Genomic DNA, 12,216 nt, shown 5'->3' with positions numbered 1-12,216 from the left:
CAACAGCTACGGTTGCAGCGTAAACTGAATGACCTGAGTCTTCAGCGACAGCTACAAAATCAATTGATTCAGCAGCAGAATCAAATTCCACAACCTCCCTTTCCTAATTCTGGGGGAAGTCAAAAATATAATCCAGGTGTGGGATTTGAAGGAGATGATCAGGTAATAAGGTCTCAAAGACAAATTTTGCAAAATGCTTCGGGACAGTTTTTATTAACAGAAAATCAAGGAAGTGATTCTGATGACTATTTCTGACGGTGCCCGAGAGAGGGGGAAGAGTGTGTGATTGGAGCCACTCTTGAGGTTGACCAGTCTGGTCCATTTGTAAATGGGAAAGTTAATGATGTAGACATCACTTTTCTAGTGGACACTGGTGCTACCCGTTCTACTGTTAGATCAGTGGAAATCGAAAACCTACCTCTCTCTGGGGAAACCATCCAAGTAGTTGGAGTAAGTAATCAACAAATTAAACTTGACTTAACAGATCCAGTGCAAGTTGAGATTGGAAATTTTAAAGACAAGCACAGATTTGTGGTTTGTAATAGCAGTCCAGTGAATTTGCTAGGAAGAGATATATTGTGCAAGATGAATTGTAGAATATATTGTTCTCCTGAGGGTGTTGAATTACAAACAATGGAGGAAGATGGTTTATATAGAATGACAATGATGTTAGTGGAAACAGAAGAAACTAAATTGTTTCCTGCATTTGAAAAAGAAAATTTACCTGAAGAACTTAAGGATGCAGTCAAAGCTGAGATTTGGGATTTGACTGGAAATGAGATGGGTCTGATGAAACATATCGATCCAGTCAGAGTTTCAGTGAAGCAAAGAATAGAATTTCCAAACATTCCTCAGTACAAAATGAAAGCAGAAACCATAGAGGGTGTTATTCCTGTGATTGAAAAATTCATTACACAAGGCGTTTTAAAAGAAATTGAGAGCAGCCCTTGTAATTCACCGATTATGGGAATTAAAAAAATCAAATGGAACATATAGAATTGTTCAGGATTTGAGAAAGATTAATCAAATTGTCGTTCCATGCTGTCCAGTTGTTCCAAACCCAGCAGTCATTTTATACCAGATTCCACATGATGCTGAGTGGTATACTGTCATTGATCTTTGCAATGCATTCTTTACTGTTCCATTGCATCCAGAGAGTCAGACATTTTTTGCTTTCAGGTTACAAAATAGGACCCTTGCATGGTGTAGAATTCCTCAAGGGTATACAGAGAGTCCTTCTATTTTTAATGAGTTGTTGAAGAGATCTTTAGAAGATCAAAATCTACCTGGCAGATCGACATTAGTGCAATACATTGACGATCTACTAATTGCAGCAAAGACAAGAGAAAATTGTGTGACAGACACAATTGTACTTTTAAATCATCTAGCAGATGAGGGACATAAAGTGTCTCCTGCAAAATTGCAGTTTTGTAAACAAGAAGTGAAATATCTTGGTCATAGAATTGCAAAAGGAATAAGACAGGTGACAATTGAAATAATTAAAATGATTCAAGCAATGCAACCTCCAAGAACACAAAGACAGGTTAGAATGTTTCTAGGAATGGTTGGTTACTGTCGACAATGGATAAGTGGTTTTTCAGTGATTGCGAAACCTCTACAGAAATTGACTAAGTCAGATGTAAAAGATCCAATTGTTCTTAATGTATCTGAGTTGGAAGCTTTTAAAAATTTAAAGAGAAGTTTGTGTGAAGCTCCAGCTCTAGGTATGCCAAATTATGAAAAAGATTTTGAACTATATTGCAGTGAAAGAGAAGGATGTGCATTGTCTGTATTAATTCAAAGGCATGGGAATCTGAGAAAACCCATTGCATACTTCTCAGCAGTTCTTGATCCTGTTGCAAAAGCCTTACCTGGTTGTTTAAAAGCAGTTGCAGCAACTAGGGTTAGTCTGGAACAAAGTGAAGGGATCATAATGGGGTTTCCTGTAAAAGTATATGTTCCCCATTCAGTTGAAATACTCCTAACAAGGAGTAAAACACAACATTTGACCAGTAATAGGTTGACAAAATACGAGAAAATCATTCTAGGAGCAGATAATGTTTCTATTGCAAGATGTGTGAATTTGAATCCTTCTACATTATTACCTGATTCTGAAATTATTGATGATAATGATGTGGAGCATGAATGCTTGGATGTTATGGAATACTGTACTAAGCCAAGGCAAGATATTAAAGATGAACCTTTGCCTGAATCAGATTTTGTCTACTTTGTAGATGCCTCCTGTTTAAGATCAAAGGGAGGTGTTTTAAAAGCAGCACATTCAGTCTGTACAGTTGCAGATGTTGAAGAAGCATCATGTCTTGAAGGAATTCGTTCAGCACAGGTGGCTGAATTGATTGCTTTAATTCGTGCTTGCGAAATATCAAAGGATTTGAGAGTTACCATAATAACTGACAGCCAGTATGGGTACGGAGTTGTGCATGATTATGGACAGCTCTGGTCTCAGAGAGGCTATTTAACTTCAGCAGGATCTCCAATTAAAAATGCAGTATTTATTAAAAGACTAATCGATGGCATACAGTTACCAAAAGAAATTGCTGTCGTGAAGTGCGCAGCTCACAAAAAAGTTGAGGATTATATCACCAAAGGCAATGCTTATGCAGATGAGACTGCAAAGTATTGCGCAAGAAATGGTCGTGCATTTAATCGGGAAAAGAGTAAAGAACGTGATTCGAATTCATTAATGCTAACAACAGTGGTTGAAACATGGCAAGAAATCAGGGATTTGCAAAATGAAGCTGATGATGAGGAGAAAGACACATGGTTAAAGGCAGAATGTAGACAACGAGATGAGGATGGAGTTTGGACTTACAAAGATGGCAGAGTAGTTTTACCTAATTGTATGATTACTGATATGGCCAGATTGTATCATGGCCCTGGTCATATTGGAAGAGATTCTATGATCAGACTTTTTAAAGAGACATGGTTTAATACCAAATTCAGAACAATTGCAGAGTCTCTTTGTCAGAGGTGTTTAACTTGCCAACAAATGAACCCAAACAGGAAATCAGTTGTAGGTACAGGAATCATAGGTCGGGAGGGTGGCCCTTTCACCAGATTACAAATGGATTTTATTGAAATGCCCTTACATAATTGTTTAAAATATGTTTTCGTGATTGTATGTTTGTTTTCAAGATGGGTAGAGGCATTTCCAACACGTCATTGTGATTCGATTACAGTGGCAAAATTGCTTCTTCGAGAAATTATCCCAAGATACGGTTTCCCTGTCACTATTGAGAGTGATGGAGGGGGACATTTTGATAATAAACTTTTGAAATTGATTTGTGAAGCTTTGCATATTGAGCAGAAAATACACTGTGCATACAGACCAGAGGCATCTGGAGTAGTTGAGCAAATTAATGGAACAATTAAAAACAGGATTGGAAAAATGTGTCTAGATACAGGTATAAAGTGGACGGATGCTCTTCCACTTGTTTTAATGTCTCTGAGAAGTATACCTGATAAAAAGACAGGTCTGAGTCCTCATGAAATTCTTATGGGCAGAGTCATGAGACAAGCTTTTGTACCAGTGGGAAAATTGTTGAGCATTAATGACAGTGCTATTTTGGAATACTGCAAAAGACTGTCTGACGTAGTGACTTCTGTGTCTAATCAGGTGGGAACTGAATTACAATCAAATGACAAAGTACAGACTCATGATCTGAGACCTGGAGATTGGGTCAGAACAAAAGTACATCGAAGAAGAAATTGTCTAGTTCCAAGATGGCAGAAGCTTAGACAGATAATTCTGGTAACAACGAATGCAGTGAAGTGTAGAGGATTGAAAAGGTGGATACATCCCAGTCACACTATTCCAATTCCTACTCCTGAAAACTCTGATGAAGAGAGTGATTCTACGGATGATTCAGATTCTGAAGTAGAAGGTGAAAGAATTCCAGATTCTGAAGATCGACAAAGAGGTCGACATCTGGAAAATTTGCAAGTGAATGGAGATTTGAGTAGAAAAGATTTGGAAATCATTGAAATAGACTCTGAAAGTGATGAAGATCTACTAAAAGGGAAATCAGCAGAAGAGTCTGTCAGAAAAGTAAATGGAATAGAGACTACTGAAAATTTTGAAGACAGAGAAGCTGAATCAATAGAAATTTCTGACCAGGAGAGTATCGAAAAGCAGAAAACAAACTCTGGAAGAAGGAACAGGGTACCAGAAACTGGGAAGTTGAAGGTAATTGAAGAAGAGAATGAAGATGAATTGCCAGTTACCAGTGATGGAAAACTGAGTATAGTTCCTAACAGAGTGAGACTGCCGATTAGAAAAGTTTCTGAGTCGAGAATAGAAATTTCTGACAGCAATTCCGAAGAAAGTGATGTAGATGGTCAAGAAGGAAGAGTGAGAAAAAGATCTTGGAAAACTGAAAGAAACATAGCCGAACCGAAAAGAAAGATCTTGAGAAAAGGAGAATCATGGCCAAGTGAAAATGGAGGATTGAGAGTCAGGTTAATTAAAAAGTCAAAGGAGCAGGTGAACGAAATCACTAGTCAAAAAAAACCTGAAAAGAAAGTTGAAAAAGGGAGGAAAATAGAAGTAGTGACTAGAAAAACAAAAAGAATTTTAAGACCTAATCAGAAATTTAAGTCTCCTGAGTGGACATATCTGATTATTCCTCCTGTTATTGAAATAAACAGCAGTAGTCAGGAGGAGGTTGAGGAAATTAGTGACAATGATTGAAGTATAAATCTGGTAAAATTTTATTGGTTTTCGTTTTTGGCAAAAGGCTGAAGATATTGGGGTCGATTCCGATCCGGTAAAATGCGCTCCGAATCGTCGTACGGAGAGTTTTTTCCCCATACGAATCGTACCCGTAGACGTCCCGTACGTACGACGAAGTACGATCCGTACCAGGTGCCAAACTCCGTACGAGTCGTACAGGACTCCGTACGACTCAAATCTCCATACGAGTCTCACTCGGAACCGGCTGTACGCGACATCACTACGGTTCGCGGCTGGTTTTTACGACCCAGCAAGTACGATTCGTGTCGGGTACGCGCCGTACGACCCTTTTCCTTCGGGAGCCGAAAACAGTCGTAAACGCAGAGTTCGCGCCGAAACAGGTACGGAACGCCCCCTGCGATCATGGGGGGTACGCGCCGTACGGTGTGTAGGTGATCGTGCGCTTTTCCGTACGAATCGACGTGTACCGTACGAATCGCGTCCGGGTCGGCCGATCGGGATCGGAATCGTCCGGTCGTACGGCGTCCGTACGAGTCGTACGGAAACGGCTCCGGATACGATTTGTACGGACGGGGATTTTACCAGATCGGAATCAACCCCATTGTGTTAGGTGACACAAGGTCGAAGAAAATTTGTTTAGATGGAAATTAACTTGTGACATAAGGTCGTAAAAAAATTGTTAGAAAAAAAAAAAAGATTTTAAAAAGGGGGGTATATATTTATTTTTGAAATTTAGATAATTTTAAAATTTTGTTTTCTTTTTAATTACCTCTTTGAGATAAAATTTCCTTTTCAAAGATGCCTTATGTTATGGAACGGAGTACTTCAAAATGTTCCATTTTCAAGAAATGCTGTAAGATGACTCTGGTGTGTGTGCTCATGTTAATTCTGCTCTGGTTGGTTTTAGCTGTTGTTATTCCTTTTGAAATTAGTAAGGATTTGTATAAAGTTAACATGACAAGCAAAACTTTAGTTAGTCAAAACAAACATAGTGCAACAGATTTAGCTAACAAAGTAATTGATCACAAACCTGAAATTCATCAAGATAAATCTGTTAGTGATTTTTCAAGCAATACATTCTCAAGGCTTTTAGTAATGGGCGTCAAAGATTGCTACATCTGTGTAAAATTACCTGCTTCTGTTTCTGAGGGAGTGACATACAATATGCTTCCTCTCACATATGGGATAACTTGTAGTGTGTTAGCTAGCTTATTTTATCAGACTGGTCGCTTAGAATATTACTATTCCAATTTTGATGAGATTTTTGCAAATTTAAAAATTGAGAGTGCTTTGAATAAACATAAAAAAGCTAAACAGATGAGGGAATTCTTTTTAGTTACTAATGAACTCACCTATGAGTATGCTTACAAGAATAATTTAACCTGCAAATTAAGAGCCGAAGAAAAATCTTTCCTGAATCTTGTCGAAGAAAGAAGAGCAATCTATAAGAGAAATGAAATAGTCAAACAGACTAAATCTAAATTCTGGCAAAAAGAGGATTAGAAGCTTAATGGCAAGACTTTTGATAATGTTGCAATTCACATAGACAAACCAATTAGTGGTAAGCTTTGCATTAGAAGGGATAATACACTTTTTGATAATTATTTTGTAGGTGCTAGCAATTGTGAGGACACTTATCAAATCATGGGAGGTTGGGGATTCAAAGGTGGCAAAGATCCAATTTTTCCTGGGATTTATTTTATTTGTGGTGACAAAGCTTATTATAATCTTCCAGATCATTGGTACGGGACATGTTTTGTTGGGCTTGTTTTCCCAAAGGTGTTTCATGTTGACAGAAATGCAGAAGGACTGTTCAAAATTAATAATCATGTAAATAGGTATAAAAGAGAAAGTTTCAGAGAAATTTTGGGAGATATTTTTGAAGCAGTAATACCTTTAGTAGGTATAACCTTGAATGTGCGAAGGATCAGAAAATTATCCACAATTGTTGACAGATTGTCAACTGACACAGCAGATGGTTTCCAATTAGTGAATGTTGAGGTCATTGCAATTAGATCTATGGTGATGCAAGATCGCCTTGCTTTAGACATACTCCTGGCAAAAGAGGGAGGAGTCTGTGGTATTTTACATGTTCAGCACTGCTGTACTTACATCCCTGATGAAAGTAAGAATATTGAGATGTATATCAAAAACATCACAGAAATGCACTCAGAAATAGTTCCATTAGAAGAGGATGATTTTTCAGAGCGACTTTCAAAAAGATTTCAAGCTATTAAAACCTGGTTTCAAGAAATTGGTGGTTCAGTTCTTGGCAAGATTTTAACACCTTTGTTTGTAATAATATTTATAGTAGTTTTGACAAAAATCAGTTGCATGTTACACAAGAGAAAGAAACACATGAAGGAAAAGAAACTAATTTATAAGATCAAAAAGGAACAGGAAAAGGAAATTGAGTTACAAGAATTACGTAGAGTTCAATATGACAGTTGCAAAGATTTTGCAGAGACAAATTTTTAGAAATACTAATACAAATGAATTCGAACCATTTTCGGTTAGTTAAATTTTTTTACATTTTGGGTGTGGTGTGGTGATTTGTTAATCACCAGATGAGGGAGTTGATGGAGCGAGATTTAGAAATAATTGTATTTCAACTCGTGAAGTCACACTTCCATAATGAAAAATAATTCTACTAACGTTTGGTGCTGTGTTTGAATTAATTCAACCTAGATTAAAGTTACATTACACGCGGGATATTAACATGTGTGCTTATGAACGTGCATTATTGTTGCATCTTTTTGTTCGTGCAAATTAATAAATTAATACTGTCTATTTTGTCATGTTATAACTAATTGCGGCTGTTTTAAAAGTAGCATGTGCTTGTTTTGCTTTCCCTGTGTATGTGGTGTCATTCTATTCTCTATAGGTGCATAAAGAATTTCGATGGATTAATGAAGACTGGTAGATATAAATGCTGCTTTATTTGTTTGCTTTAGCTAGGTAATTTAGACTAATGGGTTAATTATTAGTAATGGTGGGTGGCAACAGAACAAATAATATTTCCTACATTAATTATTCTTTTGTGTTTGTTTATACATTAGTGGACGATAAATTGACTGCTTTGGGCCTAGTTTACTCGAGTTTACAAATAAACTTCTGCACGGAGCAAGAAAAAGTCTATTCTGAGAAAAAGTTTCCATCACTGTATCAACGTTTGGTGAATGCTATGTGGCTCTGACAATTTCCTTGTCGGACAAGGCCAAGGCCAGGAACCGGCAGGAGGAACATTTGATAACTTTGCATCCGAGGAAGCAAAATGACATGATGACAATTTTATGCAAGAAAATGTTGCAACCTGAGGAAGCGTCGTTGTTCGAATGTTAGAGACAATGGACTCTAAGAAAGTGACGGAACTGATATTTAAAAAAAATGAGGTGACACGTCGCCTGTCACTTCTAATCCAATGAGACTCCGAGTTTGCAGAAAATAATTTCTTTTACTAAGATTAGTTTAGCGTAGAAAGGTATAAAAACCCATTCCCCGTGGAAGGGTTATGCTTACTGCTGCTTATGCTGATCTTTGGATGAGGGTGTCGTGCATGACGGACTTCACTTGGAGCACGTAAGAGCCCTCAAAGACTTTTCTATATTTCCATTTATTTAGCTTAGTTAGGGACTTCGTTTTTAAAAAAAATGCTAATCTGATATATTCATTCGCAAATAATAATTTATATGTTTCATAAAACTGTCTTGAATCAATTGCAATAATTCTAATAAAATGAATAAATAAAATCTACAATTATAATTTCCAAACAAATAAGCTAATAAAATCTTTCTTTGGAAGACAAGCTGGTCTTGTTATTTCATGAGTTTAGGTTACCATTAGCTAGATTTATCGCCATAAGTGGCTTTATAATAATAGGGTTTGTTAAGTATGATAATTTCAATTACCGCGGTTGTATATAAATGTATATAATTTGTGAATAGGTTTATTAGGCCACATGATTCAGTTGGTCAAAATATGTCATGTATGATTAATGGGCCTTGGGTTTGATTTATAATTCATTGGGTATACTACGGAGTTGGGTAGTGTAGTTTATTACATATTTCCTATAGGCCGCTGGATCACCATCATAAGATTTTACTAAAGATTCTTAACTGGAGAAATATTCATTGGTTGGGTAAATGTTGAGAGCCTACACAAGATTACATATACACAATAAGTTGTGGAATGGTATATTTTTTCTGTTGCCTGCAGCGTTCATCTTCATTTGGCAATTTCAACTATTGCCAATTACTGCGGGATACAGTGCCTAGTTTGTAAAACAATAAGTGCTGGGGCTCAAAGCTTAGCTCAGAAGATGTGCATTGTTTTCTGTCTGTGGCCCTGGATGAAAGATGTAATGGTCCTCAGGGTGCAGTAATGATGGAATCCACAAAGGTTCAGTGGACTCTGGTGCCCCAGAGTTGTCTCTTAGAAGGTCTGGAAGCAGAGCTATCCTACCTGCTTACGTAGGGGAGTATTTAAGATAGATCTATTCTTTACAGGTGGGTGGTTGGCTTTTTAAATGCTTATGTTTGTTTAAATCTGCTGAGTGAAGGTAACCATGGATATGGAATGAGGCTATGTCATTTAGAATGCCTAGGGGGTTGTGACTCAACCAAGGGATACTGAACATAATATAACAATTCTGAACCTATCAGGTTTCACATGCATGTCTTCCTTGCATAACTGATCAAGGAGAATACTGCCCGAAAATATTACCCATCTGATTAAAGTCTTTTTACTGTTTGGATCCTATGCTCTGATCTCTTTCCCATACTATTCAATGTTTAAAGGGTTCCTCTTGCACCCTGTCACAGTCCATAGCTCTTAATAGGTCAAGTAACTTTCTACGTCTGCAGTAATGCCCTGATACACAAAAAGTAGGTATTGTATAACCATGAACCATCTGTCTTAATATCAGTAAGACCTAAACCTTATTTTCAGTCATGAAGCAAAGCAGTGTGAATGTTGTCCAGTTGAATTCAATGATACACCTCCGCCTTCTCAAACAATTAAACCGCTGGAAGTTTTACGTGATGCATCCTTGTTAATTGACAAGATTATCTCCACCCTTTTTCAAAGGTAGTCTCCAAGTAGACACCTGTGTGCTGTGCGCCCGGCCCGGGCCACAGCCGACTTTACTTTGACTTGCCAGGCTCAGTAACACTAAATAGTTAAAGAACGTGCTCTCACTAGTGCTGTGCTACAATGTTACAATCTGGCCAGAGACCCGGGCGGGGCCTGCCCTCAGCAGTTGCATTACGGGCAGCTCTGTGGCGCTGTTGTGCTGCCGGCTGCCTGCGTAGGAGGGCGAGGCAATACTTTATTATAATATACTTAACCCGGCGGCCGTTGGACAGGCGGGACGGGCACAGCATCGACCTGAGTGAGTGACTCTCTAATGTTAGCCTCCCCGTCCTGTTGCCCCGTATGCCTGGACAGCAGTCTAAGGTGTGCCCGCTTTCCCAGTCACAAGGCCTGGGACGGAGGCCTACTTTAATGCAGCATCCAAGGGGAAGCCACCCGCTCTGGATCACAGCAGTCGTCGCCCTGCCGCACTCCAATTAACACAGTCTGATCCCGAGGAGAGACCGAGAGAACAGAGCAGTGGGATTGTTAGCGAGGGGCTGGCTGCCAGTTACATGTTACACTGGCCAAAACCATGTGCGGACAGCACACATACAGTATTATTAGCTGTTTGAACTCCGCTTTCCATTTAGGCAAGCCATAAATATGCCTGCTTTATAATTTATTATTTCTTTTGCGAAGTTTTTGACTGTGTCAGTAAAGAATGTATTTTTGGGACATTTGTAGCATTGACTGGTGACTGTGGGTAAACTTTAGCTGTGTGACGATTTAAAAACGAGATGCATTACTAGGCCTATGCAATCAATAGTAATGCAGCTGGTTTTGGCATGTTGTCACTTTTCACCAGTGGGTGCATTTACATAAAAACATCTTACTTTTCATTTTTTTCCCTTGTCAGCTGCCCAGTTGGTTTCGTGCACAACACTTACGCTGGTCTGTGCTGTACTGTGATGTTGAGTTTTTGGTATCGGCGCAGGATGTTTTCTCTAACTGCAGCCTCCCCCAACCCATCTGGACATATTTGGCAGGCCAGACGGATCTGAACTTCACACTTACCAGTGAAGCCCTCCAGTCATGTGCATTTCTCACACTTTGGAGGACAGGCTTTTATTGCACCCATAACGTGACCCGTGGAAGAGAGATACTACAACAGAAAGGCTGTCTGTCAGATTACAGCGCCAGCACTATCAAGCAGCCCTGCAACACTTTCAGGGAGCAGAGCTGGCCAGAGGAGCCGAGAGCTTTACGGTGTGAATCACCGCTCGGGTGCAAGGCCATCCCTGCAGCTGTAGTGTACTTGTCACAAGCTCTTTTAGTTCAATAGCAATTTTGCATTCATTTATCACTACAGGCCCTTGTGTGAAGTTAGTGCCCTTCCATTTCTGGTGCTGTGCAAATGTTTTACGATTTCCTTAGAGTCAATCAGTCATTTGTTAAGCGCACTACATACCCGCGAGGGTCTCAAGGCGCCGGGCGGTGGGGGGGTGGGGGGGAAGGCAGGATGGAGAGTGTTTTGTTCCTCAAATTGGTGTAATTTCTGATATTTATGTTTCCCTCATCTTTATTGCTTGATTTTGCACACACGAAAGTGTCACTCCTAGTCACTGTATGTCACTCATAATTACACTGAAATTATGAAAATGTCACACAGCAATCTGAAACCTTGGCGGCTATGCACAGTTTAATAATTAGTGCTTGTGTCGGCGCCGCCGCGGAGGGGCACGCACAGTCTGATCTCTGATAAATTATTTTAGTCACACACAATCAATTTAGTTTAATATCTATCTGCAGGCAGGGCTGCTCTGTCTCATCATCCTTCTGAATGAGCCTGGTTTATCTGCAGATCTGATTTAATCAAAGTAAATCTGCAGGCCCGGCCGCAGGGCTGCTCTGTCTTCTCATCCTTATCATGGGGGCCCTGACTAACTGGGTTTATCTTTCCAGACAACGGGTCAGTGCGTGACTGTTTTACCAGCCAGGCTAGCTCTCGCTGCTCTCGCTGCTCTCGCTGCTCTCGCTGCTCTCTCGGCACTGGGGCCAAGCGGGGACGGGGGGGGGGGGGAGTTTCTTGTTGCTCAAATGTTTGTAATTTCTTATATTTAGAAGTTTCCCTAATCTTCATTGGATGATTTTTGCTCGAGAGAAAGTGTCACTCTTAGCCATTGGAATGTCATTCATAATTTCACAGAAATTTTAAAAATGTCACACATGGCAATCTGAAACCTTGGCAGCTATGAGTCTGACTATGTATACCCATCTTGAAACGGTAATAGTGCTAATTTAGTGCAGTGCAGAAAACTGTGAAAGTAACGCTAGATTGTCTTTGCTGCGAGTTTACCAACTGGTTCTCTTAATTTTTCAATAAGTAAAAATGTGTTTGTTGCTGGGAGCCAAAGCACGAAACAGAACTA

General features: G+C 39.3%; 1 protein-coding gene across 2 annotated transcripts in view; it reads right to left on the bottom strand.

Annotated features, from left to right (window-relative positions):
* The window catches only part of CTSW (cathepsin W), a 1,136,802-nt gene that overhangs the window by 815,826 nt on the left and 308,760 nt on the right, over positions 1 to 12,216 (bottom strand). The gene's annotated exons all lie outside the window — the stretch shown is intronic.

This window comes from Lissotriton helveticus, chromosome 9 (genome assembly GCF_964261635.1).
Source record: "Lissotriton helveticus chromosome 9, aLisHel1.1, whole genome shotgun sequence".
NCBI classification, from domain to species: Eukaryota; Metazoa; Chordata; class Amphibia; order Caudata; family Salamandridae; genus Lissotriton; species Lissotriton helveticus.
The sequence above is the reverse complement of the archived record's forward strand: the minus strand, read 5'-3'. Positions and strand labels throughout refer to the sequence as shown.